The sequence below is a fragment of the Neophocaena asiaeorientalis genome, unplaced genomic scaffold, assembly GCF_003031525.2.
Source record: "Neophocaena asiaeorientalis asiaeorientalis breed wild unplaced genomic scaffold, Neophocaena_asiaeorientalis_V1.1 scaffold470, whole genome shotgun sequence".
Lineage (NCBI taxonomy): Eukaryota > Metazoa > Chordata > Mammalia > Artiodactyla > Phocoenidae > Neophocaena > Neophocaena asiaeorientalis.
In genome coordinates this window covers 816,208-843,917 of record NW_020173714.1, presented here as the reverse complement: position 1 = coordinate 843,917, position 27,710 = coordinate 816,208, and the positions used below count along the sequence as shown (strand labels likewise).

At 38.3% G+C, this 27,710-nt stretch overlaps 1 protein-coding gene across 1 annotated transcript in view; it reads right to left on the bottom strand.

Annotated features, from left to right (window-relative positions):
- The window catches only part of CDH8 (cadherin 8), a 358,896-nt gene that overhangs the window by 201,112 nt on the left and 130,074 nt on the right, over nt 1–27,710 (bottom strand). The window lies entirely within an intron of this gene.

Here is a 27,710-nt window from a genome sequence, read left to right as displayed (position 1 = left end):
TAGTAAAAATTAAGATAGTTTTTTTAAAAACCTGAAGATAAAACAGGATACACAAAATTCAAACAACCAAAGGTAAATAAGAGAAAATAATGACTGTTAAAAAAAGAAAGAAAGAAAGAGGGACTTCCCTGGTGGCACAGTGGTTAAGAATCTGCCTGCCAGTGCAGGGGACACGGGTTCAAGCTCTGGTCTGGGAAGATCCCACATGCCGCGGAGCAACTAAGCCTGTGCACCACAAATAGTGAGCCTGCGCTCTAGAGCCCTCGAGCCACAACTATTGAGCCTATATGCCACAGCTACTGAAGCCCGCGCACCTAGAGCCCACGCTCTGCAACAAAGAGAAGCCACTCCAATGAGAAGCCCGCGCACCGCAACGAAGAGCAGCCCCCGCTCGCCACAACTAGAGAAAGCCCGCGCACAGCAACAAAGACCCAACACAGCCAGAAATAAATAAATAGATAGATTGACTTTTTAAAAAAAGAAAGAGAAGAGAAAAGAAAAGAAAATGAAGGAAAAAACTAAAATGTTTAGGTAGGTGGAGTAGGTTCCCATAACTGACAGGTGTGGGACCTGCAGTCAGAAACTGGTTCTAACTAATAGCAAACTGCATGCACCAGGCAATACTGTACTATGCTAGGTGCTATGTCCTATATACTATGTACTAAACAATACTGCTCCTGTATGGCTAAAAACAGAACACAGCAGCTATTTGAGAATAGAACATGGAGAGACTCACAGGACATATTCTGAAACTATCAAAAAAGTACAGTATGTCAGAAAACAGAGCAGTGTGTCCAGCGTGAAAAGAACCCTGCTCAGAGTGAATCAGAACCAGAATCCCCTGAGAAGCTGAGTTTAAAATGCAAATAGATCCCGAGGTCTTACCCCTGAAATCTCAGAGGAGGGGGCAAGGAATATATTTCATCACACACAGGTCCCTGGAAGAGTGCTATTTGTGAGTCAGAAGAAGAGGGGGGGCTTACACACCTTCAAAAAGTTATATGTTGCTTCAAGATTTTAATTATAAAAGTAATACATACTCACTGTGGAAACACACCTCTTTTTGGTCAAAGAGACACCTTAAGAGACCCAGAAGTGAGAAGGCTGGGCTTTTAGGACAGTGCAAAGTGTTAAGAAGTTAATTAGCACCTGCATTCTAAAGAGCTGTCAGGTACAATTTGGGACAGACGGGGGTCAAACACTGTGAAAAACATCCAGGAGAGCCTAGAGAATTGTGAAAGATAACAGCTTAAACTTCACTTTTGTAAGTACTTAAACCTATATGTTGTAATTCTTCTGTAGTGCTAAGGCATCAGGACACTTCTAATGCTCTCTCTATAATTACAGTGTAGCTTGTATGAATGTTTGTTTTTACTAATGGAAATAAATAATGCAAACAGTGGCTAATATTATATAAATCATAAAAAGATTAGTTATTTAGACAAGCACAAGTGTCAAGTACATTTTTAATTTACCTACACAAGCCTGGGGCAGGCTGAATTTTTCACCCTGCCTTTATTTGCTAGCATATCCCCCAGGCTGGCATTGTTGCTGAAAGGAATCAAAAACCTCTGTAGCCGTATTTTCTGAGCTGTAAACCACACAGGCCACCTAATGAAGAAGCACACTGTGAACTGGTTCAACATGAAATTCCCAGGTTCCACATACAAAGAATTTCATATACAATGGTACACATCCACTGGCCTACTCACTGTTATTAAATAGTTGTGTGGCTCACAGTAAGCTCTCCCTGCATTTACTGTATTTGGGAAAGGCTTTCAAACATTGTCTTGAATTAATACAAAATGCCCAAGTGAGAAAATTATTTCTCCAGTGAAGTGGTTTCATCATTGTTCCTTTTTTCCTAAAGCAGCAACCAGACACAGATTAAAAGAGAAGAAATCTTGCCTAGGACCACACAGATTGTTGAGGTTCCATTCTTGCCAGACTTGAACCCAGAGCCTAGGGATTCAATATTAGGTAAATAAATACAGCACTTACCCTTGTGGAGCCCCTAATTTTATAATATTTGATTGGACGTGTCTGAAAATCTCTAGTAAGTTAGGCAGCCACATCAGGTGACAGCTTTCATAGGTAGCAGACAGTTACAAACTTGGAACTACTTTGAGATCTTGCGTTTTTCTCAGAATATGTCATACAGTTTTTGCATTTCATTCCTTAATATATCAACGTTACTTCTTTTTTCTCTTTTTATTTTATCTTTTAAAAAATTTATTTATTTTTGGCTGCGTTGGGTCTTGGTTGCGGTGCGCAGGTTTCTCATTGCGGTGGCTTCTCTTGTTGCGGAGCACGGGCTCTAGGCGCACGGGCTTCAGTAGTTGTGGCTCGCAGGCTGTAGAGTGCAGGCTCAGTAGTTGTGGCGCACGGGCTTACTTGCTCCGTGGCATGTGGGATCTTCCTGGACAAGGGATTGAACCTGTGTCCCCGACGTTGGCAGGCAGATTCTTATCCACTGTACCACCAGGGAAGCCCCTCCATGTTATTTCTTTAAAATATGAAATAGCTTTACAAAGGTTCTGGTTAACACCTCACAAAGATGTGTCATGCCTCTCGTATTTTGTTTTCAGAATCTCTTGGCACCCTACCAGGTAGAGATGCCAAGTGGAGTGAACTCCAAGTAAGGAAGTATGGCACTCTAGTCACCCACTAAGCAGGCAGTTCTCAAAGTGTGGTCTCCATGCCAGCAGCATCAGTCTCCTCTAAGAACCTGTTAGACATGTAAATTCTTGGCTCCACTCCAGGCGTACTGAATCATAGACTCTGTGAGTGAGGCTGAAAAATTATATTTTAACCAGTCCTCCAGGTCCTGCTGATGCCCACTCAAATTAGGGAACCAATGTATTAAGTGAACAGTAATGGTACTATCATACTAGATCAATATAGGTATCTTTGACGTTAAAAAAAAAAAAGCCACGAAGATAATGTGTTATATAATGTGTTAGCTTCTTTTTATAACTTTACAACCTTCTGAGTAAGGTAAGACAATTATGAAGTTTCTAATTTTATGGAAAAGTAGACTGAAAAATTCCCTTTACCTCTTTGTGTTCGAAGGTTGTACAGAAAGTACTGCTGCTCAAGATGCTGGAAATACATCTAGGTGTGCTTTTGAACCTTTTATTATGTGGTACATTTTTAGTGTAGTGTTAGTAAGGATATAACTCATAAATGTCCTTATTTTTACCCAATGGTTTCCAGTAATGATAGTGGCTTACCACCAAAAGGTAGGGTGTCATCACCAGAATAACTCATTTTTCTTTAGGATGGCAAAGTAAGAAGTATGGGATGCAGTATAGTTTTCATACTAATCCTGCTTTTTATTTCTCCAAAATTAATATATTGTAACAGATCTAAGTATAGTCATTAAAATTACATCCTTTGTAAGACTGGTTCAAGATGGTGGAGTAGAAGGACGTACTCTCACTCCCTCTTGCGAGAACACCAGAATCACAACTAACTGCTGAACGATCATCGACAGGAAAACACTGGAACTCACCAAAAAAGATACCCCACATCCAAAGACAAAGGAGAAGCCGCACTGAGACGGTAGGAGGGGCGCAATCACAATAAAATTAAATCCCATGACCACTGGGTGGGTGACTCACAGACTGGAGAACACTTATACCACAGAAGTCCACCCACCGGAGTGAAGGTTCTGAGCTCCACGTCAGGCTTCCCAACCTGGGGGTCGGCAACACGAGGAGGAATTCCCAGAGAATCAGACTTTGAAGGCTAGTGGGATTTGACTGCAGGACTTCGGCAGGACTGGGGGAAACAGAGACTCCACTCTTGGAGGGCACACACAAAGTGGTGTGCGCCCCGGGACACTGCTTTACCCACTTTACGGCAGGCACTATCATGGAAAACCAACAGCATAACGAAGATGTACAACCCCATCCAAAAACATATGAAAATCTCACGCAAACATTAAGACATCTATAAAGATAACTGTGGTAAATATATTTACACATTAGGTGTCAGTTCCCTTGCATGTTAACTTCTTTCTCTGTCACCAGGATGAGGATCCTTTTTAGACACCACTACATCTATAAAACCTATTGAAATCAGACACAATTACTTTAAGCACCATTACAAAGAAATAATTGCACCATCTTCTTAGCACAAGACAACCCGATGTTGTACATTATGGTTGGAACTGACAAACTCATGAGGAAGTAAATGGGGAATGTGGAATTCTTAAAAAAAAGAAAAAGAAAAGAAACAAAGGAAGAGACTTCCTAGGCATTTGCTGAAACTCAATCCTTCTGAACTTGAATTGCCTTGAATCAGAGCCCACAATATAAATAATTTCTCACCCCCATTTTTGCCAAGATAATACAAAATTAATGATCTCACATGTCCCTATGAAGACTTCAGAATCTGCACATATTTCACTAACTGTGTATGTATGGACAGAAAACTACTCTAGACAGAAAAGAGAATTTCCTTCAGGATAGAATTTATATTTCAGAGTAGAGAGACTGTGAGGCAAGCCAGCTATTTTTGTTGTCGTTCCAGACTACACATTCTTCTTTGATTTGGAAAGAAAGTAGCATTTTCTCTCCAACTTAGACAGTATATATTACACAAATCCACAGACAAACACACATATACCGCAACATATAGAAATGAGAGAATTAAGAGAAAGGGAATGCGTGTGTGTGAGAGGGAGAGAGAGAATAAATTTGTGCAAGAGCAATAAAATATTAAAGACTTTTGCTCTTTTCAAGGGTTAACAGAAATATTTTTGGAAATTGCATTCACCTGCAATTCATAAACAGTAAGTTACAAACTAAGAAGAAAGGAGACTAGAATCACACTGTTACAAGGTTGTTGGGTTTTGTTTTTTTTTTTTGGTCACAGTTGAGAAAATTACGTGTAAACAAAAACATGCATCAGGGCTTGCTGTGTGCAAATCATTCATGCAAACACCATGCCAAACATGTGTGAGCAAAGGTCCTGCCTTCACAGAGCTGGCCATCTAGTCGTATGTTAGACAAATGTGAACTTCTCTTTGGATACTTATTCTGCTTATCAGTGATGGATGGAAGACTGAGAAATGATTTCCGTTTTCTCTCCCTAGGGAAGGTATTCTGAAAAACATGGCTCAAGGAGCACCTTGAGTAAGTGATGCCTAAGTTGAAGAAGGGTTTCAGTCTTCCTCCCCTCGTTTAAGGTATTTTAACATCACTACGAAGGCTTTAGTCTGGGGATAATAAGAAGTTGAATAAAGCCATACCTTAAAAGCATTTGTGATTTTGATAACAATATATAGATAGTAAATAACAATGGTATGCTTCACCTGGAGGTACAGAATCATGTTTTAGTTAAAGTGTTTGTGGGTAAGAATGAAGAGAGTCGCTGCATATTTGCTGAGACTCTTAGCCAATTGCTTTACTGCATTTTCTTTATACAAAACAAAAACACCTGCCTGTTAGACTTGTGCGGACATAAAGTCAGATGAAATTGTACAGCGCAGTGTTGGCCCAGAATAGTAGCAATGATAATGATAATGATGTTGATAATGAGGAGGCTAATGGTATTGATTTACTGAGCACCTACAATGTGCAAGACACTAGCCCAGGTATTTTGTATGTGCTATTATTTTTATTTCTTAATTAACAGTTATTGAATGCCTATTAAGTGTCATTGCTGCAGGTACATCAAACTTACTGTTTAAGTACATTACTGTTTCCTAAATAACAGTAAAGGAATACCATTCTAAAAGTAATAAATTGGATGTGCAGGGGAGAGACATAATATATCCAAATTTGCATGTTTAATGAGGGGTCTCCATGATCCACAGATTTCACTCTACATTGAATATCTCATGTTATATATTAAATCCTATTTTATAACAGGCTATCTAAGTTACCACCTGAAGATTTTGATCCTTATATCTGAATAAGATTAGTGTATTCACCCCCATGACCTGCGTAAGTTTCTAAAGCCACTGAAAAATAAAAGACGATACAGAGAATCTTGTATTTCATTGTCTAAATCCTACATAAAGGAGTTTCCTCAAACATAAAGAAGACTATTAAATTGTTATTCCCAGGGTTTTCATGATGCTCTTACCTCTGATGACCAAAAATTAAAAGGTAGTAATGAATACATTAACTTCATTTATATTGAACCATCAAGGGAAAGAATGTTACTGTTTCAGGAGGAATTTATTTTAAATACGAGGGAGTAACTTGAGCAGCAAAAGGGAAAAGGAAAGATGAAGGAGGCCATGAGCATTTTTTCACTTAAACTGGACTTTCCTCATTTCTACATCAGTTTGGTTTGTGTAGGGAGACTGAAGACACAATATCATCTAAAAGAAATTCCCTCCTTATCACATTTCAGGATCAGTTGCCTTGTCAATCTGAGAGGCAGTACAGAGCTTGATGATAACATTCCAACACCAGAATGCCTCATGTTTTTATAAGACACTGAAGTTTATTTCACCATTTTTTGAGTGCTATCAGTTGCACCAGATACTCGTCATCATTCTCCCAAACTGTCCTGTGCCTCCGTCATTGCTGAACCTCTCCCAGTCTCTTCCACTGCACCACTCAGGACCACCGATCATGAAAAAGCAACTCTCTATGCCCCTAATTTCATTGCACCAAGGTCTGTTGTCTGTTTCCCTAACTGCCATTGAAATCTTCTGACAGAACACTGCACGTTATTTCAGCCCTACCTCCCATTTGTTTATTTTTTTCAAAATTTTAATGGAGTTTAGTTGACTTACAATGTGTTAGTTTCAGGTGTACAGCAAAGTGAATCAGTTATACATATACACACTCTTTTTTAGATTCTTTTCCCATATAGGTCATTACAGAGTACTGAGTAGAGCTCCCTGTGCTATACGGTAGGTTCTTACTAGTTATCTATTTTATATATAGTCGTGTGTATATGTCAATCCCAATCTCCCAATTTATCCCTCCCCCTCCTTACTCCTCCTTACTTATGGTTATAAGTTTGTTTTCTACATTTGTAACTTTCTTCCTTTTGTTTAATACATATTTTCTGAGATACTGTATGTTTGGCCCTGTGATGGGCCCTGGAGGACAGCAATGAACAATGGAAGCACATGCTCCACCAACTTAAGGGAGCTTATTACAGCCAAGCACAGAGAGCTCCACAGGGAATTAATCAATCAATGATAATTTGTATGAAGGAAAAGACAGAATGATATGAAGTCTTTAACAGACTTGGAGAAAGTGATGATAATCTGAGACTGGAAAGATGAATAGGAATTAGAGTCTTCTGGGCAAAATCAATGGCATGTATGGAGACTCTGAGGCCTTCATACTTGAAGGACAAAAAACAGGTCTGTAAGGCAGAGAGTACAGCTAGAAAAGATAGGGATGTTGGCATGGTTACATTGTGCAGAACATTATCAGTCGTGTTATAAATTTTGATCTATATCTGAAAAGCAATGGCGAAACACTGAAGTTCAGTAAGTAGGAACATGTCATAATCAGAAGATGCATTAGAACAGGGCAGTAGTGAATCCAGACAACCAGTACGGAGGCTAGGCAGACGTCCAAGTGAATTCTAGTTTCTTGAAGTAGGATGGTGAGAGAAGGCACAGTGGTCGAAAAGTAGAAGGTGACCCTTTATTTATTGTAAAATGACTCAAATCCACCTACATTTATTTCTCAGAGCAACGGGAAAGCACCCGAGTATTGGGCTGGCCAAAAAGTTCATTTGTTTTTTTTGGCTGCAAGATGGCTCTAGTAGCGCTTAGTTGTCTTTAACTTCATTTGAAACTATTTTGTCAGATTGTATTGTGACAGCTGTCATATCAGTGTGCATTTTTTAAAAACTTATCAAAATTGGTGAATTTGTGTGTAGCCATTTTAAAATTAAGATGGAAGAATAAAGCAACATTTTTGGCATATTATGCTTCCGTATTTCAAGAAAGGCTAAAACGCAACTGAAAGGCAAAAAAAGGTTTGGGCAGTGTATGGAGAAGGTGCTGTGACCGATCAAACATGTCAAAAGTGGTTCGTGAAGTTTCGTGCTGGAGATTCCTCGCTGGATGATGCTGCACGGTCGGGTAGACCAGCTGAAGTTGATAGTGATCAAATTGAGACATTAACTGAGAACAATCAGTGTTATACCATGTGGGAGGATAGCTGACATGCTCAAAATACCCAGATCAAGAGGTGAAAACCATTTGCACCAGCTTGGTTATGTTCATCGCTCTGATGTTTGGTTTCCACATAAGTTAAGCGAAAAAACCTTATTGACCATATTTCTGCAGGCGATTCTCTACTTAAACATAAGGAAAGCGTTCTGTTTTCAAAACAAATTGTGGTGGGCAATGAAAAGTAGATACTGTACAATAATGTGGAACAGAAGAGATCGTGGGGCAAGCGAAATGAACCACCACCAACCACACCAGAGGCCAGTCTTCACTCAAAGGAGGTGATGTTGTTCATATGGTGGGATTGGAAGGGAGTCCTCTATCATGAGATCCTTCTGGAAAATGAAACGATTAATTCCAACAAGTACTGCTCCCAATTAGACCAACTAAAAGCACTCGACGAAAAGCATCCGGAATTAGTCAACAGAAAACGCATAATCTTCCATCAGGATAACGCAAGACCACGTTTCTTTGATGACCAGGCAAAAACTGTTACAGCGGACAACCCTGGTGGCACAGTGGTTAAGAATCCACCTGACAATGCAGGGGGCACGGGTTCAAGCCCTGGTTGGGGAAGATCCCACGTGCCGCGAAGCAACTAAGCCCGTGCACCACAACTACTGAGCCTGCACTCTAGAGCCTGCGAGCCACAACTACAGAAGCCCGTGTGCCACAACTACTGAAGCCCGCGTGCCTAGAGCCCGTGCTCTGCAACAAGAGAAGCCACCGCAAGGAGAAGCCTGCGCACCGAAACAGAGTAGTCCCCGCTCGCCACAACTAGAGAAAGCCTGCGTGCAGCAACGAAGACCCAACGCAGTCAAAAATAAATAAATAAATTTATAAAAAAGGGAAAAAAAAACTGTTACAGCTTGGCTGGGAAGTTCTGATTCGTCCGCCATATTCACCAAACATTACACCTTCGGATTTCCATTTATTTCAGTCTTTACAAAATTCTCTCAATAGAAAAAATTGCAATTCCCTGGAAGACTGTAAAAGGCACCTGGAACAGTTCTTTGCTCAAAAAGATAAAAAGTTTGGGGAGGATGGAATTATGAAGTTGCCTGAAAAATGGCAGAAGCTGTGGAACAAAACGGTGAATACTTTGTTCGATAAAGTTCTTGGTGAAAATGAAAAATGTGTCTTTACTTAAAAACCGAAAGAACTTTTTGGCCAACCCAGTATGTGTGGTAAGGGAATGCCATGCTCAAAACCATGTTTTGGAAATATCACTCTTGCTACTATATAACCAGACTGGAGGAGATCAATAATAAATATGACCAGGGACTTGCTTCTCACCAATAAAATATAGCAAAGGTGACCGGGTGTATATGGTTGTGTGGATGTGATGATTTTATCTGAGATTGTAATGTCTACCATGCCGAGACTGTCTTTTGCTGGCTGTGAAGAAGCAAGTTTCCACATTCTGAGCTGCCATTTGGAAAATCTATGTAGCAAGAAGTGGAGGGTGCCCACCAGACACAGGTAGCAAAGAAACTGAGACCAGCAAGGATCTGAATGCTGACAACAACCATGAGATCTTGGAATTGAGGTCTTGCTTATCAAGCCTCAGATGAGACCTCAGCCCCTGCTGAAACTTTGATTACAGCCTTGTGAGGTTCTAAAGCAAGAGGATCCACAGACCTCCTGAATGTGTCCTGACCCACAGCAACCATGAGATAGATAATGTGTGTGGTTAAAAGCCATGAAATTTGTGGTAATAGTGTTACACAGCAATAACTAATAGATGCATTCAGTTTTGAATGTGCTTGCTGTTAACCAAGGTGCCTCAATCTCACATTTACGCGTCACATGGATAGTCTGAGCTGTAGGCCTGGAACTCAGAGAAAAGCTCAGAAATAAGATGCTAATTTTGGAGGGTGAATTTAGAAAATAATAAAAGAGGGGGGAGGGTCATAGGAACAAAGGGTAAGGATATCATCTGAAGTAAAGCTAATGGAATAATCAATTATTTGTTTTGGACAGATTAATTTAATTCTGAAAATGTATCATAAACAAAAATACAAGAGACAAAGACTCAACTTTATGTACATGCTCAGAGAATTCAGAAGCAGCATGCGGACTGAGAAAGGAAGTCCGGGTAACCTTTCTAACACACAGCTATGCCTCAAAGCCTGGGCAAAACTGACACTTTTTGAAACATTGCATGTCAGGCAGAGTATTTTTTCCTTTCATATAATTTTCCTTTTCAAACCCCTCTTAAAAGAAGAAACTCAGATTGAGAGGGGTAAATTCCCTCCTCACGGTCATTCAGTAGTTAGGAGAAGATCCACAATTCAAACAGTCTGGCTTCAAAGCTCGAGCTTTTATCTTTGAGCATTTCAAGAAAGCATTAAATCAGACACAAAGAAGCACATTTTTATACTCTTTACACCGTCCTAAGCCTAACCTTGAATCCCACATTCTAAGAATCCCCCACTCTGTAGAACTTAAAGAGCTACAGATGTATCTAAAAAGTCAGGGAAATCTTAGCATTAGTCAGGCATATCTTTTCTGTTCAAAGCAAATGCCGAGTCTGATGTGTTAGAATACACCTTCAAAATCTAACATTGTCCTTGTCCCTGCAGCCGGGGGTAAGGGAGCTTCAAAATGGCCTTTATCGCCATTGCTGATAGCACAGCAATAACTCACTTTAATCACAACACTTTGAAATATCTTCAGAGCAAAGGTGTTTTACTTGATGGACATAATGCAAAAGTTCCCATCCAATATTTAAAACAATTACACACCTTTAAATTCATCCACCTGCTTGCTCATTTGAATACGACACTAATTGCTTATACACACTGGATTCCTTAGGCCTAGGAAAGGAGAGATGATGCTGACATATTTTCCATTTTGCAAGAATCAATCCTTAAGCTATTAAGCAGAGCCCACACAGTCCTGCTAATACAGCCTCTGCTCTGCTCAAATGACTTGACTTCTGAGCAGGGGATTCCATGGGCCTCGTTCTCATCACTTCCAAAGAGCTTAAGAAACAGCAGCAGGTCCTCTGAGTAATGAGGAAACATGAAATTTTAACTGATACCCTGCCATGCAAATCTTAGGCAAGCCGAGTTCCCAGGGGTATCTCTTGGCACCCCTTGGCCGCCTAGGTAATCATGGTTTCTGCTATGATAGTTTTTCCACATCTTTCACAAGCCTCAAGAAAGCAGGTTATCTTCCCTGACAGACTATGCACCCCTTGAAGGCATGTGTCTTGGTGTGGCATTTACCAAAACGTGAACTTGCATTTTACATAACATGTTCACTTTCCAAAATATGGCACTCTAGGGTAGACAAAGAATCAGCATCAGTTAATTTCAAATCCATAGCAACAGATGTGGCATATCCATTTCATTCTCCCTTTAACCATTCAGATTATACTGAAGACGTTCAGTTTTATGCCAGTATGTGTTTAACACCTTTGTAATATTTTCCAAAATCCCTTTATATAGTAAGGAATACCAGGCTTGGGGATAAGAGCCTTTGGCAGGCAACAGTGTCTGTACAAAAGTTAATGACTTTTATATATCTATATATATATCTCACATTATACTTATCTAATAGTATGTATATTTTTCATGATATTTATCTAATATATTTATCTGACACTTATCTTCTCTATTTATGGCAAGTGATACAGGATGTAGGATAAAGTTTTTTTAATGACAATTTATATAAAGAAAATTATAATAGTTTTCTCTAACATGACAGTTCCATGTAGGCTAATGGCATATTTAAGACTGGACAATAATCCTGGAGGTGCATTTCTAAGGGCAAAAGGCGGGTTCGTTGCTGTAAGGAAACTAGTGGGAATTTGCTACAAGCCCTGCTGACTCCAGAGAATGTACTCTTCACCACTGGGTCTTTCTCTCTGCAAACACAGCTTTGATCTCTGTGACCTCACTGTCTATAAATGCAGGTGCTCACTACATGTCTGTTAAATGATTTGATGAAAACCTTGGAGAAAATAGAGGCATGGAGGTTGAAACAAAAAGATGAAATAAAGTGGTAGAGGCAGAACAGTAGTTTTGTTTTCTTTGGAATGAATGTAGCTTTAATTAGCGAATTTCTGTTAGGAATAAGGTGAGATTTTTTTCAGGTAGATGGGATACTTAAACTTCCCACAGGTGCAGATTTACCACTGGCAGAACTAACCCTGGCCTTGACATGGAAGTTCCCCCTTAGCTGTCTTGAGCTTGGCACACAATGAAAGATCACCCCAAATAACATATCTAATATTAAAGTCAGCCTCCAGCTTTTCCAGAATACAAAAGAAAAGAGGGGATGAGGGCAGAGGAATCAAAAGGATAAGTAAATATAAAAATCAATATATTCGGGCTTCCCTGGTGGCACAGTGGTTGAGAATCTGCCTGCTAATGCAGGGGACACGGGTTCAAGCCCTGGTCTGAGAGGACCCCACATGCCGCGGAGCAACTAGGCCCGTGAACCGCAACTACTGAGCCTGCGCATCTGGAGCCTGTGCTCCGCAACAAGAGAGGCCATGACAGTGAGAGGCCCGTGCACCGTGATGAAGAGTGGTCCCGCTTGCCACAACTAGAGAAAGCCCTCGCACAGAAATGAAGACCCAACACAGCAGAAGTAAAAATAAACAAAACAAAACAGAATACCCTGTGGAATATCTTTGCATCATTTAAAAAAAAAATCAATATATTCACTGGTTCATTCACCAATCTTTGTAAACTTGGTAGACCTGGTTTCAAGCTTGGGTGTTGAGAGAAACCAGACTCAAAAGCAAAAGCAGTGTATGAGTCCAGCTGCATAAAGCACAAAGCAGGCAAAACTTCTCTATGCTTATAGAAGTGAGGATATTGGGAGGAAGCACAAAAATGAATCTTGCAGTGCTGGGAACTCTTCTGATTTTTTAGCTGGGTGCTGATTACATGTCTGCTGGGTCTGTGAGCTTGTGCTCTTATAGTATATGCATTTTACTGTGAGGCTATTACACTTCAATGCATAATTTAAAAGTATGTATGGGGACAAGAAAAGGCCAAAATGTAGAAAAGCCTGAACAGAAAGAAGAATTGCTGTCTACGCTTATGAAAAAGTCTAACTTAGCCATGCCTTTAGTGCTACATCAAGCAGTGGCGATAATGCCAGATTCACATCACATGGTCTTATTTCCGTTGCTGTGTGGTCCCCGAAAAAGCCCTCACAGTGCCCTTGTGTCTTGTTGACTGGAGCTGTGAGACACTATAAGAGCAGCTCTTAAGATGGATACTGACACTTCTCCTTTCATTTAACTTTGACATTGTAACTTGTTACCTATACACAAATGAATGGGGAATGTTTGATATTATTTCATTGTCACCAAATGGTATCAGTGGCCTAATAATTACACAGGAATAGCAATACAAAAAAAAAAAAAATACTGGGGTGATTATCATTATTCAGATGATGCTGTCAAGGTGAGAAAAAGACAATAAAGACATGCTCAGGAATGAATTTTGCCCTTCGTTTTCTGTCTTGATCATCTAGTTTTTCCTTTAATACTAATTTTAAAAAAGAACAAAGCACAGAAGACTGTAGGTTCTCTTACGTCTATTAATAGGATCTGAGAACATAAATGGATGGAAGAGTGACACTACACCCAGCATGAAGAGTCTTTTTTTCAGACTGAACTCAGAATATTCCTCCTCTCAATGTCTCTTTCTCTCCCAGTTCAAGGCGATGCATGGCCCTTTTACAAGCCAGGCAGAGGGATAGCCCATATCCCACTCTGGTTCTAACTTTCCCAAGGATTTAAATTTCAGTTCATTGCTTTTATATGGGCAGCAGTCAATGGCAGCAAAAGAAAAAAGAAAGAAAAAAACCTCTTAATATGTTATTAAGATACGCACGGCACATTATTAATATCCATCCATACAGTGCCTTGCCCTGAAGAGCCAGGATCTTTTATAAGGAGACACAAGAGTGATAGTGTATTCCCTAGGTTTGTATAATGAGAAAACTGCGCACCGAGTAGGCATAAATATTTATCATTTTATACACTGTTTACAGAGCCAAGAAGAAAGGTGCTTCTATAGCTACTCTGATAGACCAGAATTTCTTTGAATAATTCCTTTTCACTGGCACCCATAGCATCCAGCAGAAAATTTTATATTTCTTAGGAAATTTTTGTTTCTAGGAAATATAGTATCGCCCCACCTGGTCTTTTTGAGTCATATATGGAGAGATGGAAGTATCACAGAAACCAGAGATGGGAACTGAGATTCAGTGTGTTTCTAGGACCAGAGACTAAGAAATCCAACATGTGAAACATAGTTTTTCTGTTTCTCTAATATATATCATGAAAGGATGATGTCTACCTGATGGTTCCTAAGTTCACATATTTTTACACTGAGCTGCTTGGAAAAATACTATTTCAGTATTTTCTCAGTCCCCATGGCAAATGCCTGGGATTGAGGTCATTGAACTAGATTGGTGAAATGTCTACCTGTGTTTGAAAACAGAAGCAACACTTCACAGACTGGCTGGTGGTTATCCACACTGCCAATGGGGAGATGGACTGTGACTAGAGAATAAACACAGTGTGAGTATGGCTGACATTAGGTGGGTGTTCACTACAGCCTCGGAAGAGGAAGGTTCTCCATAGGTGGTTGTTGACCACAAGATGCACACTCCTGTATTCATTCTTTTTTTTTTTTTTGCATAAACTTTCAAAAAGCAGAAATAGGCAGAGTAGCAGTGGTAGAGACAACTTGGTGAACAGTGTCCATAAACACATATTCCAAGACTAGAAACAGGAGGACCCATTTTGAGAGAAGAAAGGAAAGATAAAAAAATCCTCTGGGGCAGCATTTCCTAAAGGTATGGAGATCTGACAGCATGTTAAGATAATTCCTATTTACAGTGTGATCACTGGAACGCATACAAGTATATCTGTTCATCTCTATATTAACAAATTGCTTCCTATTCTAGGTTTTCTACCATAGTTTTTGCCTGCTAACGAACGAGGGATATCTTTACAGTGTTTTACAGATTACTCATAGGGCTTTCTGGTACATATTTTGGTTAAATCAATTAAAATTTCTTATAAAACTAAATATATTCTTACTGAGTGATACATCAGGTATACTCCGAGGTATTTCAACTGAATTGAAAACTTATTTCTAAACAAAAACCTGAACAGGAATGTTTTCATAGTAGCTTTATGTATAATCACACAAAACTGGAAGTAATCAAAATATACTTCAATAGATGAAAGGATAAACAAACTATGGTAACCCCCATACAATGGAATACTATTTAGGGTTTAAAAGAAATGAACTGTCAAGCCATACAAAAATTTGAATGAATCTTAAATGCATATTGCTAAGTAAAAGGTCTATATACTATTTTAGGATATTTTAGAAGAGACAAAGTTATAAATTCAGTAGACAGATCAGTGGATACTAGGGGTTTAGGGAATGAGGAAGTTAACAGGTAAAGCTCAAGGGCTTCTTTTTCAGGTTGTAAAACTATTCCATCTGATACTGTAATGATGGACATGTGGCACAATGGACTTATCAAAACCATTAGAACTAACTTTACAGCACAAGTAAAACTGAATACATGCCAATGTTTTAAAAATTAGGATGTGGGGTTTCCCAAGATGGACTGCAAACAGTGACAAAATAATAGAACTATATTACCATTGTATTTGTAAAACTTAAGTATATATATATACATACCTCCACATGTATTTGTCCTCCCTCTATCATCTGAGAGGGCCTAGAATCAAAGATAACCCAGCAGCAGCTAGTATACCTAGCACTCAGATCTTGGCTTCTAATACCCCAATAAAAAGAACCAGGGTTCCTTAGAGGTATAGCTAATTCTAGAAGCTAGGCAATAAATATACAAGATGAACCTGAAGCATCATGCACTGTAGGAAGGTAAGAATGTATATAAGTGCTAAAAAGCAAACAAAAAATAATGGACGTATGTGGAAGGGACACAGGTGACAACTAAAAGAGCTCCCAATGCCCAAAGCTGGAAAAAAAAAATAGGCAGGAAAATAAAGTTGCATTGGATTATAACAGAAAGTATAAAATAACCCTTGAGTACTATTGATTAAATAAAAGAAAGAAGGGAAGGAAGGAAGGAAGGAAGGGAGGGAGGGAGGGAGGAAGGATGGAAGGAGGGAAGGGCAATCACCTATGCACAAGAAATCCACATGAGTAACGTAGACAACTATGTATGGGGGAAGCATGACTTCCCACTCTTTAAGTATGTGCTGCACATAGTGACCTCCTTCTAAAAGGTACAGTGTAGAAAGCAGAACAAAAGAGTAACTTTACAGGAGAGAAACCTGACAAACTTAATACCTCAGCCAGGTGATCAAGGTTCACATCAACAGGGGTAAATCCTATCGATAGTATGTATTGATATAATGTGACGAAATGGCAGTCTTCCTCCCCGATATTCTACCCCATGAGACAAATCTCAAATGAGGGAAATTCTACAAAAGTACCTGACCAGTACTCACCACAATTGTTAAAATGCAGTGTCAAGGACTTCCCTGATGGCACAGTGGTTGAGAATCTGCCTGCTAATGCAGGGGACACGGGTTCGAGCCCTGGTCTGGGAGGATCCCACATGCCGCGGAGCAACGAGGCCCGTGAGCCACAACTACTGAGCCTGCGCGTCTGGAGCCTGTGCTCCGCAACAAGAGAGTCCGCGATAGTGAGAGGCCCACGCACCGCGATGAAGAGTGGCCCCTGCTTGCCACAACTAGAGAAAGCCCTCGCACAGAAACGAAGACCCAACACAGCAAAAATAAATTAATTAATAAACTCCTACCCACAAACATCTTAAAAAACAAAAAATGCAGTGTCAATATTGGTTCATTAATTTTAACAAAGTACCATACTAATGTAAGATGTTAATAATAGTGAAATGTGGGTATGAGGTATATGGGGACTCTCTGTATAATTTCAAACCTTTCAATAAATCTAAAACTATACTAAAATAAGAAGTTTATTTAAAACCAAAAGAAGTTCCACACTTAAGCATATGATTTTCTATTTTTTAAAAAATTCCATAGCTGGGAACAGATGTTCACTCCATATGTATCCAGAGATATGACCCTAAGTCAAGGCTGATACAGGGACACAATAGCTCTAGAAGAAAGAACACTGATACCCCATTTAATAAGTCTCTGACTTTGGATTCTGACCCTAGTGCGTCCTAAATTAAGTCAATCTGGCCACACAAACTGCATTAGTATGCCAGGGTTGCCGTAACAAAATACCACAGCCTAGGTGATTCACACAACGGAAGTTGATTTTTGTACAGTTCTGGAGGCTAGAAGTTGAAGATCAAAGTGCTGGCAGGGTTGGTTTCTCCTGAGGTCTCTCCTTGGCTTGCAGATGGCCACTGTCTTACTGCCTTGTCACACAGTTGTCCTTCTGTTCATATGTGCCCCTTGTGTCTCTCTGTGTGTCCAGATTCCTTCTTCTTGTAAGGACACCAGTTAGATTGGATTAGCCCCTGCCCATATGTCCTCACTTAACCTTAATTACCTCTTCAAGGGCCCTACCTCCAAAAACAATCTCATTCGTAGGTTCTGGGGGTTAGAGCTTCAGCATATTAATTTTGTCGAACAGAATGCAGCCTGTAACACAAATACATTTCTGTTTATTTTTTTTCAGTAAAAATATGATAATAACATGTAACCTATAAGACATATAATTCTTATGTAATATATGATGTGCAATGATAATACTTGACATATATAATGTTCTTTTCTAAAAAATCTATACAGTGTTTTCCATAGTACCTAGCCTACAATAGAAACTAAATAAAGTATATCTGTCATGGCTTTGTTCTCTATCAGTTTAGCTAAACTGGGATTACATTTCTAGAATTCTCTTCCCTGTATTGTCCTGGTTAGGTTTGGCATGTGATTTTGAAGGCAGAAGTGAAGAAGACAGACAAAATGCTAGTGTAGAATATCGGGCACTAGGGCAGCACACGTCTGACTCAGCAGATTCTCAAGCTCACCATGCTGGCACAGAGCAGAATCCCGCTCACAGCTCCTTCAGCAACCATAAGAGGTGCTCCTTAAGAATGTCCAAGTCCCGGGCCAGGTCCATGCACAGCCATGTGACAAAGGGCACCAGCTTCTCCTGAAGGTTATCTGCCACGTGGAAAATTGAGGTGGGAGAGCCAGGTACAGGCTCCTTTTGGATTCCAGCATATTCCTGGTCTCTTCCACTTCACTTCCAGCTTTCCTTCCCATAACCCCATGCAGAGACAAGAGCTCTTCTATCAGCTCTATTGTCGTATATGGTCTAACCCCTATAATAACTCCTCCATTACTCTGTGGACTGTTAGCGGTTCTGCATGTCTGACGGGAGCTCTTATTATTACCCATGATAAGACCTTGAGTACATTTTAAGCTTGTGTGCGTCAGTTTTCTCTTTTGAAAAATAAGAATAATAAAATTCACTTCATAAGGTTGTCGTTACGATTAAATGAATGTACCTGAATAGTGTGTTTGGCGTAAAACAAACTTTTTAAATATTAATCTCTATGTAGTCATAAAACAATTATTCGTTGTGCTAACCTTAAATGAATAACATTGCTTTGGATTTCAGAAGAAACACATATAGGCATTTCAACACCTATTCCAGAGACCCTTATTTGATGAATTCCCCCTCTCCTACCCCCATGTATTTCTTGAACTCAAACCACTCTTGTGGCTTGCAAAGATTCATAAATGGCAGATAATGAGATCCAAAAAGTCTGACGTGGTTATAAAGAGAAGACTCCTTGGTGTAATGCTCCCTGACAAAAAAAAAAAAAGAATAAAATCATCTTCAACAGTGGCACAAATATGGTTATACTGACTTTAAACTCTTCCAGCACAGACACAAGGAATAAAACCTTGTTCCCTTAGAATTGGAGATGCATCTGAGACAATCCACATGTTCTCACTTAGAGCCTCATGATGTAACAATTTTTTGTCTTTTTTTTTAGGATATCTAATTATAATATCAAATACACACACATGTAAACACATACACACTTAAATTTCTTTCCTCCATATATCTACATACTTATGTTTATCCTCAGTTCTTTTAACAGCTTGTATATCTTCTCTACCATCTTTTATCTACAGGCATACTTCATTTTATTACACTTCACTTTATCAGTCTTCACAGATACTGCATTTTTCACAAATTGAAGGTACGAGGCAACCCTGCATTGTCAGATGACGGTTAGCATTTTTTAGTAATATTTTAAAATTAAGGTATGCACATATTTTAAACAAAATGCTATTGCACACTTAGTAAAATACAATATAGCATAAACATAACTTTTATTTGCACTGGGAAACCAAAACATTTGTGTGACTTGCTTTATTGTGCTGGTCTAGAACCCAACTGACAATATCTCTGAGGCATGCCTGTATTGATCTATTTGCCTATCTATGCATGTAACTATCTTGCCATTTAAATTTCATCGTATTTTTCTCTATGTGACATTACTGGTAAGGAGAATAGGAAAAATGGCACATATCTCACACAACTGTGATTGCTATATAACCAAAGAATAAAAGCAATTTGGGTCTAAAACTCAAATGGCAATTTTCCAAGTCCAATGAATCCAGGAAGTACAACTATTAAGTCCATTATGCACAAATATCAAAATTAAAGAAATAACATTAATACACAGATAAAGACTCTAGGAACCCCTACCAGCTCTGAGAGCCAAGGAGGGCATGACAGACACCAAAAATATATTGACAAATGTGTCCCACATTCATTTTCAGCCAAGACTTCAGGATTTCACAAATGCATGTTTCAGAGCTGCCCTGACATGCAGTGGATTCATTTCTCTGACAGGCGAATGTGGGCAAAGGCTGAACTCTATGTGCTTTTTCTCTCTAGCCCCTTTTAATTCATGATTTCCTGAAACGGCTATATAACAAAAACTTGTAACCTTGTGGGTATTGATGCTAATTCACAGAGCTCTAGACACAAGCATGGCTTGAATAACTTAAGAATGATTTGCCCTTTTGCATCTAGAGTCAATAAATGTGTTGAATCCTAAAATACTAATTCTTAGGTGAGGACAAAGAGAAAGACAACAGGATCATGGAATTGTCTAGATAGTATTCCCCCTTTGTTTCTCAACCTTCCATCTGTGATCAATGTTTTTGTTAAGTGTTTTGATTTTCCTTAGAAATGCAGGTTTACTGATATGAGAATACTTTTCAGTATTTCAAGTACAGAAGATTATTACTTGAATAGAAAGCAGTAGATGTCTTATCTTTTCAGAAAGGTTCACGGTAGACCTGGATGAAGTATTATTCGCCATAGGAACTTTCTCTGACAACAGGCTAGTTGGTGTAATTTCCAGAGAGGTTATCCAATGTATCCAGAAATAGGAAGAATCAAAATGTAAGTGAGTAGAAGACATATTTCTGAAGAACTTAAAGAGACACTAGGATAATCAAATTGAGCTTAATGTGATAATCAAATTGTTAATCAAATTGAGTTTAATTCTAATGAGTGATCACAGGGATAAAATGGAGGGAAAAAGTAAGAGGGAAAGAAACAGAATGTTAGCCCTAGCTACTGTTATGAATAGGCTTAGAAACCATTGTTTAATCGGTACGTTGATGGAATGACCTGGTTTAAAGGCACAGGTTGAGACATATAGTCAATGTTGCTTCTTCACTTAGATACTGTTAATGCTGAGTCAATGCTTTAATTTTAATCTTCTAGAACACCAATTCAAATTATGAGATACTCATGAATGGGAGATACAGGTCTCTAAATTAATCCTATTCCACACAGAGTGACCCTGTTCACCAGTGGGGATGGAGTTAGGGGCAGAGTGTTAAATTTGTTTTCAATAGGTTCAAATTTAAGGTACTTATGTAACTTATTGAAATATATTTTTGTAATATTCTATTATATAGGACAAAAGTGACACCAACATTACAACTTGTAAAATCGAATGAGGTATTTCATCACATTCTCTTGTGATTTATATAATTCTGAAAAATTTTTATTGGCTAGTGATTGAGAATTCATCTTCTAGAAAGAATTCAAAGATTTCTAGTATTTATATGAAATTCCTAAGTCGACAGACCAAATCTACAAGAAGAGACCATTGAAAACACCTAGTTTATGTTGGCCATGAAACCCCAAAACAAGAGTGGGTCTGAAGCTCCTGAGCCAGTCCTATAATGAGTAGTTCTAGAATTTTAACTATTTTCAAAGTGAATGAAAGTTGAATTTATATATACATGTGTATACATACATATATATATATATATTTTTTTTTGGCCACACCACGAGGTTTACAGGATCTTAGTTCCCCAACCAGGGGTCGAACCTGGCCTCCGGCAGTGAAGACACAAAGTCCTAATCACTGGACCGCCAGGGAATTCCCCTCTATATACTTTTAATAACTTCCCTAAGCTATCCTACCTGCATTCATGCATTTTTATGGGTTGATATTTAGCCCAAAGAACATTAAAATTAAAGACATCAGGTATATGAGTTGACCTAAAAATAGTAAGAATCTCATTACGGACAATACAATCAATTAATTATATTATTGCATTATCACCTAGTTGATTAATAAAATATCATCTTATAATTTAGAGAGTAAAGAAGAGTAAGCATTAAAGCAAAATATGATGGAAGGAGTTTCCTCATCACAGAAGGCATTCAAATAAACCTTGTTTATATCCCCACCATTATACCCCAAACTTGTTCTGAGCCATAATGCAGAAATAACATAATGGCTCTTGGAAGGCTAATTTGTTTTAGGTACCTCTCACAGTTAACTGCCAATAATTTTCCCATTTGGATACTCCAGTAATTTCTAAGCCATAGATCATTTAGGGAGACCTTTGGGAACCACTAAAATCCACATATCAGAAATCACTGCTTCACAGATACAAGGTTCATCTATTACACCAACTGTCTATGTATTCCTAATGGAGGTTTACCTTCCTTACGCAGAACAGAAACTACACAATCCTCACCCCATCTTAGAGTTTTGGAACCACAGCTGTTACAGGCATTCATATCAGGTAGAGAAGCTGGATTTCTTTTTAAAGTGTTTATTTCAATCCTCATGATTTCCCGCCCATGTTTTCCTAAAGAATTTCAATTTTGTTCATCAGCCCGAATCAAATAAGACAAAAAAGATAATCAAATCCATCAAGATATGTTTTTCCCTTTCTCACTTTGCATCTCTCCTTTGAAATAGAGAAATTCTGCCAAATCCTTTTAAAATCTAGCTTAGAGAGAGGAAGAAAGCCATAACCTCTAAATAAAGAAGATGTATGTTAGGTTTAAGACAATTTGTCAGTATGAACATTCTTTGATCTTTTAAGCTTCTGTGACATAAACTGTTTCTTTAATAATAACAAAATATGAAAATGAATCTCTTTATCAGTTGGGGAATCTTCTTTATATGGGATGAAAATATGTACTGGGCAGTGACAGGAATAACAAGCTAATCCATGTAAGCTATAGTCATCATAGTTTTTAATGTGCTCTTTAGAAATTGCAAATTTGACTATTTAGTTGCGTGCTAAATTAACATGTGACCTAACATAGATTCAAAAATCTCTTCTCATTAGACATGTGTTTGTAAAGCTTTTATAGTATTAAATTATGCACTTCTGCAAGATACTTTTTAAAAATAGTTTCTGGAATTTCCAAAAGGGCCTATAATGTGCATTTATCAAATTCCAGCATATTAATATTTTAAAGACTCTGAAGTATGAAAAGCATTTCACTTTTTTTAATTCAGAGTTTTGATTTGATTTGTTTCAGTAGATCTATTTTGAGCACAGATTGGAAGATGTTGCCATAGGTCTATTGTATAATAACAAACAATTGATATATACAGGAGAATAAAAGTAGAGAGTATTATATAGTTGCTGCCTCCATTCCTGACTGTCTGCCTGCCACCTGAACACTTCATTCCGAAAGGCATTAGGTATGTCTGGGTGAGGTAAGAATCCATGGAAAGGCAGGAAGGTGGAGGGAGAGTGGAACAGCAGATAAACATTTGTGTCAGGGAGTCAGGGGATGGGCAGAGGGAGCAAATGGAAATCACTTACTACAGCAGTGAGGGATGATCCAAATAACAAATATATTGAGTGTAAAGACACAGGGTTCTCACTGTTGGAGAAAAAGAAACGATAGGAATGAACCCTGTGGTGTTGCTTTCGAGTTGGAGGTACTGAGGTAATGCATGTGGGGTCCTGGATTTGATCCTTTCACTATAAAAAGACTTTACTGGGACAAATGGAGACATGCGACTGAGGTCTGTGCATCCAATAGCAATGGTGTATCACTATTAATTTCCTAATTTTGATGGCTGTATTGTGCTTGTGTAGAGAAAACACCCATGTGGCAAAGACTGACTGAGTTATCTCATGGTAATGGGGCATCATCGCAGCAATGTACTCACTTATAGTTCAGGAAAAATACATTTGGACTACAAATGCAACTTTTCTCTAAGATTAAATTTATTCCAAATTAAAGATAATGAACAGCACAAAAGAAATAGAATGTATTTTATATGGGCCTTCCTCCAAAAGAGGATTTGAAGACTTTTACCATAAAAGAACAAAATTACAAAGAAAAGACATACTACTAATGGTAAGAGAAGACAGGAGAGTGAGAATGACACATAGAAGGGACAACACAAACTGTTTTCAAATGCTGGCATTTTCCTTTTGGCTGAGTTACTGTTTCAAGTAGAGTAAGTTCACTTGCATACTGTGTACTGACAGCCTCGACCTCTTCAGTTATGAGCCTTTGGAAAGCAGTGAGACTTGCCTTTCCAAAATATATTTTACTAAGTAATCTCTTGACCTTCTGATTTTTTGATTAATATTTTTTGATGGAGAGTGCATTCTTTTTTTGCATTCAGTACCAGGAAATCCAGAGTCAATCCCGGTTACTCTCTGTAGTTTTTATCTTTAACATATTAACAGCACTTCAGCCCCAGTTAGTCACCACATGGCTCTCAATTAATTGTACTGTGATTTGAATTTCTATGTGATGTATTGTTCTTACATTTTTAATGTGCTTAATATTCCTATTTAAACACTGTGTAATACTTCACCCAAACTTCTCTTTGTCCAACTCCTGTCTCAGCTCCTCAATTTAATTTGCAAAGTATGCTGACCTCAAGAGCTTTTCCACCTTGGAAAAATAGTAACTATCTATGTGATGTATTGTTCTTACATTTTTAATGTGCTTAATATTCCTATTTAAACACTGTGTAATACTTCACCCAAACTTCTCTTTGTCCAACTCCTGTCTCCTCAATTTAATTTGCAAAGTATGCTGACCTCAAGAGCTCTTCCACCTTGGAAAAATAGTAACTATTATAAATAGGCAGCAGAACCGTAGGGCATATATAAACAAAATTCTCTAGAGATATTATCAAAAATTAGTACAGCATACTGGTTAAACCCACGGGAGGAAGAGCCAGATGTCTGAATTTAAATCCGCTCTCCCACTTAATATCTGGATTTGGATTAGCTATTATTTCCCCTATTTTTTCTGATTAAAAATAAAGAGAAATAGAGAAGTTAACATCGGTACTAATGTAGGATTGTTGTGAATATTGCAAGCATTTAACACAGCTTTGGGGATATAGCAACTTTTTAATACATATTGATCATCATAAGAGTAGTCTTGAATCTCAAAGAAAACTAAGAAAACCACCAGTGCTGTGTTTTATATAACTGTGTACTCAACAATGCAATCATGCCCACCAGCGTAAGCCCCACTTGGCTTTCTGATCCTTTTATTCCCATCTTCACTAATATGCCCTTTTGAATAAAATTGGCTTCATTCCAACATGTACAACTGCGAAACATAAAGTTAAGGCTTGTCGAGCAATTTTTCACTGACCAAGGCATTCATATCCTATACGCAATTTATTGAATCATACTAGCAGAAGCGGCTTGAAAATGGATGTTTGTAAAGAAACTAATATCAATTGAGCACCAACTCGATGCTATGCCAAGTTATTTAAATATAATCATTGAATTTTTCCAAACATACTTTCTTAGGTAGGGATGCTTGTACACACTACACAGGTAGAGAAGATGAGGCTTAGATGGGTCATGTCACTAACACAAGTAGAAAATCTGCAGTCAAATAATCTGAGATTCTACTTCGAAGCTAAATACAAAGTTCATTTTACCTGAACCCAGGTGTGGACACACAATCAGGGTTAAGTATCCCTCACTCTAATATCCAGTAGCAAAAAAAATTATCTATTTAAAGTGCCTGGAACTTAGTAAGTGTAGGCACATTTTCACTGAAAAACCAACTTCAACGATGCTAGTTTGGGATCCACAGTAAAATCCAGACAAGCTTGCACATCACTCTTTATGTGGTATTGCTATAAAAGTGAATTCTCATCAAGTTCTGAAATTCACAGTAGAATATAAAAGAGCTCTGTCTACAGCTTCCAAATATGATATTTCTAAAATAATTTGGCTGCCATTTGGGCAAATATATATGTGTGTTTTGTCCTGACAGCTTGTCAACTGGCAGACGGTTCTTGAATATCACATTCATTTCAATGTAATATTGGTAAATTTCTCAATTAGAATTTTACTTTTCACTTTCTGCACAATGAAATCCCCCAGTCCTTGCTGGCATTCTTCAGGGTGTACAGGTGCAGGTGTCGGCATTTCTGCAGTAGCAAAGGAAGAAAAATGAAAGAAGGAAGGAGGGGAGGGAAGAGACAGGCTGGGAGAGAACAGTGGTAATGGGGAGAGAAAGGAGATAGGAGCCGACCTTCATCCTGATATTCACCTTCATGGAAATGAAGGGAATAATTCACACTTGACAATAAAATAGTGCAGTTGCCTCTGCCTCTCTTTAACCAGAGAGGCTGGAGTCAAACAGAAACCAGACACCTCTGTATAATCGATACAGAGGAAAGGTCCAAAGGTACGATGGGAAATCGATTAATAAAAATCATTTTTAAAACTACAACAACCAATTATTGAACACTTATTTACTTCATGGCGCACCCTGACTTTGTATTTTATCACGCGGTTCTCAAACAATGAAAGCAAGATGCAAGTTGTTATCTTTGCATTGTAGCTAAGGAAAACAAGAAACAGTTTAACCTCCTTGAACTTCAAAGTCAACCAGATAATAAGGGATAGAACCAGGATTCAAGATTTCATCCACCTAACTTCAAAACCCACACTTTCAACTGCAGCATATTCCATGTGGTTTTTAGAAGAGATGTCACAAGCTAAGCATTTTTAAAAATAACTGTGTAAAGTTAGTGTAGATTATTTCTTTTAGTTGCTACACTCTTATCAAGAAAAATGCTTTAGATAGAGGAAACATGCATAGGTGCACATACACATTGCGTTATGTAGCTAATAATATCTTTAAATTCTTTGTCTTAGCTGAAATTGACCTTGAAGTTTGCAGATGTTTGGGGGCTTTTTTTTTTTTTTTCTCAACATACTTATCAGGCACATAACTCATACACACAGGCATGGAAGCCTCTGACACATTTACAATGAATAGATATAGACTTGGTCATTAAGATGTAGAAATCATAATAATGAGGCAAAAATAGCACCTTTCCTGTTCTTCATTCATTAGCAATTAAGATTAAGTGTTCTGTGTGTATTACAGCTGGTAATAGTCCTTAAAACCATCTCACACAAACCTGAATGAAAAGATGGATTAGGCAAGTTCTCTGGCCTAAATAAGTTGATCAAATAAGAGGAAAATAAAAAGAGAGAAAAAAAATATATAGTATTTCTTAGTCCCTATTTACATGGCAGAATCTAAAAGAAGTACAAACATGAATGTGTTTTTGCTTGTTTGTGGGTTTCTTTCTGTGGTAATAGTGATGGTAGAGAGATAAAGTCCTGCTAGAAAGACCTAGAAGTTTCCCTAGAAAAAGTGTCATTTCAGCCAGCCATAGAGGAGTGATTTGATTTTGATAAGAAGGAAAAAATAAACAATAATAGGATTCCTCACAAAAGAGGTAGAAAAGGGGAGTCTCGGCAGGAGAAATACATGGGTAAAATGTGAAGACCTGAGGTCAGTTCTGATTTGCTGCTGTAATGGGTGTATCTACCAAAGTTATACTGTGGGTTAAGAAAGAAGAGATCAAATGAAGCCAAACTATTTACCTAATTTTGGCCTTCAATTTATATCTCCACTTGTGTTTTTTTTATTTATCACATCTTGTTCACCTGCTGTTAATTTATGTGATTTTACTGCATAGCATGTATCCTTATAGGCTGTCTTAAATGCAATTTGAAACAAACTAGGGTATCCCTTACATCCACTGCACACTTAGGAATGACTTTAGTGATCTTAATCCCCTGGATTTTGGATCCTACCTACTACTTTTGTCAGACCAGGAAGAGCTCTAAAATACCTTTTAAAGTCTGGGGTCAGGGATAAAGTCTGGGGTCAGTATAAAGTCTGGGGTCAGGGATTTCCTTTATCGAGGCCAGAGTCTGGGGATAAAACAAATCCAAAAAGGGGAGGAAAAA